Genomic DNA, 2,536 nt, shown 5'->3' with positions numbered 1-2,536 from the left:
ACTGTTGGATGCAGCTTGCATTCCATTCAGACTCTGGGAAATCATATTGACCTACTGAGTCAATATTTTATTCTGAGCCAATATGGCATTCAGAGTATCAATTTCAAGAACTCCCTTCTTCATAGGCGTCCCATTACTCACAGGATTCCTCTCAGAAGTGTACATGAACTGGTTATTAGCAACCATGTCAATGAGTTCTTGAGCTTCTGCAGGTGTTTTCTTTAGGTGAATGGATCCACCTGCAGAAGTATCCAATGACATCTTTGCCAATTCAGACAAACCATCATAGAAGATATCCAGGATGGTCCACTCTGAAAGCATGTCAGTAGGACACTTTTTGGTCAGTCCTTTGTATCTCTCCCAAGCTTCATAGAGGGATTCACCTTCTTTCTGTCTGAAGGTCTGAACATCCACTCTAAGCTTGCTCAGCTTTTGAGGAGGAAAGAACTTGGCTAAGAAAGCCGTGACCAGCTTATCCCAAGAGTTCAGGCTATCTCTGGGTTGAGAGTCTAACCACACTCTAGCTCTGTCTCTTATAGCAAAAGGGAAAAGCATGAGCCTGTAGACTTCAGGATCTACTCCATTAGTCTTAACAGTATCACAGATCTGCAAGAATTCAGTTAAGAACTGAAAAGGATCTTCAGATGGAAGTCCATGAAACTTGCAGTTCTGCTGCATCAGAGAAACTGGTTGAGGTTTCAGCTCAAAGTTGTTTGCTCCAATGGCAGGAATGGAGATGCTACTTCCATGTAAATTGGAATTAGGTGCAGTGAAGTCACCAAGCATCCTCCTTGCATTATTGTTGTTGGGTTCCGCTGCCATCTCCTTTACTTGTTCGAAATTTTCAATAAGGTTGTCTCTGGATTGTTGTAATTTAGCTTCTCTTAGTTTCCTCTTCAGAGTCCTTTCAGGTTCTGGATCAGCTTCAACAAGAATGCCTTTTTCCTTGTTCCTGCTCATAAGAAAGAGAAGAGAACAAGAAAAGAAGAGGAATCCTCTATGTCACAGTAAAGAGGTTCCTTATTGTTAGTAGAAGAAGAGAAAAATTCGAACACAGATGGAAGAGGGGGTTCGAATTTGGTGAGTAGATGAGAGGAAGAGATGTTAGTAGATGAATAAATAAATAGAATAAGATGAGAGAGAGAGAATTTTCGAAAATAATTTTTGAAAAAGAGTTAGTGATTTTCGAAAATAGTTTTTGAAAAAGGTTAGTAATTTTCGAAAATTTTTAAAATCAAAGATTAAAATAATTAGTTAATTAAAAAGAATTTTTGAAAAAGAGGGAGATATTTTCGAAAATTAGAGAGAGAGAGTTAGTTAGGTAGTTTTGAAAAAGATAAGAAAAAAACAAAAAATTAGTTAGTTAGTTGAAACAAATTTTTAAAAGATAAGAAGTTAGGAAGTTAGAAGAGATATTTTGAAATCAAATTTTTTGAAAAAGGTGAGATAAGAAGATATTTTTGAAAAGATATGATAGAAATTAGTTTTTGAAAAAGATTTGAATTTTTAAAATCACAATTAATGACTTGATTCACAAGAAATCACAAGATATGATTCTAGAACTTAAAGTTTGAATCTTTTTTAACAAGTAAGTAACAAACTTGAAATTTTTGAATCAAAACATTAATTGATTATGTTATTTTCGAAAATTTGATATAAAAATAAGAAAAAGATTTTTGAAAAATATTTTTGGAATTTTCGAAAATAACTAAGAAATTTGAAAAAGATTTGATTTTTGAAAAAGATTTTGAAAAGATGAGATTTTTAAATTGAAAATTTGATTTGACTCATAAGAAACAACTTGATTTTAAAAATTTTTGAAAAATTCAACTCAAATTTTCGAATTTGATGAGAGAAAAAGGGGAAGATATTTTTTTGATTTTTTAATTTTTATGATGAGAGAGAAAAACAAGAAAAATGATGCCATGCATGAAAGTTATGGATCAAAACAATGAATGCATGCAAGAATGCTATGAATGTCAAGATGAACACCAAGAACACTATGAAGATCATGATGAACATCAAGAACACATTTTTGAAAAATTTTTAATGCAAAGAAAACATGCAAGACACCAAACTTATAATTCTTTAATGCTTAGGCACTAAGAATTCAAGAATGCATATGAAAAACAAGAAAAGACACAAAACATGCAAATGCAAAGATCAAACAAGAAGACATACCAAGAACAACTTGAAGATCATGAAGAACACTATGAATGCATGAAAATTTTCGAAAAAAAAATGCAAGATGAGTATGCAATTGACACCAAACTTATAACATGACTGAAGACTCAAACAAGAACACACAAAATATTTTTGATTTTTATGATTTTCTAATTTTTTTTTGTATTTTTTTAAAAATTATTTGAAAAACAAAAATAAGGATTCCAAAAATTTTTAATATGAATTCCAGGAATCTTATGCTTTTTAGTCTAAAGCTCCAATCAAAGGGTCAGGCATGACTTAATAGCCAGCCAAGCTTTAGCATGTAACAGGTAGATCATGAATCAGCAGTAGGTGGATTAGCACCAACTAG

General features: G+C 32.2%; 1 non-coding gene across 1 annotated transcript; it reads left to right on the top strand.

The window, feature by feature from the left end:
- The first annotated feature begins 315 nt into the window (after nt 1-315).
- LOC112753870 (small nucleolar RNA R71) lies at nt 316-423 on the top strand. The gene has a single exon (XR_003178233.1). It is a non-coding gene; the product is annotated as a small nucleolar RNA R71 (small nucleolar RNA).
- Nucleotides 424-2,536: the final 2,113 nt, after the last annotated feature.

The sequence above is a fragment of the Arachis hypogaea genome, chromosome 15 (genome assembly GCF_003086295.3).
Source record: "Arachis hypogaea cultivar Tifrunner chromosome 15, arahy.Tifrunner.gnm2.J5K5, whole genome shotgun sequence".
In the NCBI taxonomy this organism is placed as follows: Eukaryota; Viridiplantae; Streptophyta; class Magnoliopsida; order Fabales; family Fabaceae; genus Arachis; species Arachis hypogaea.
This window is presented reverse-complemented; position numbering and strand designations above follow the sequence as displayed.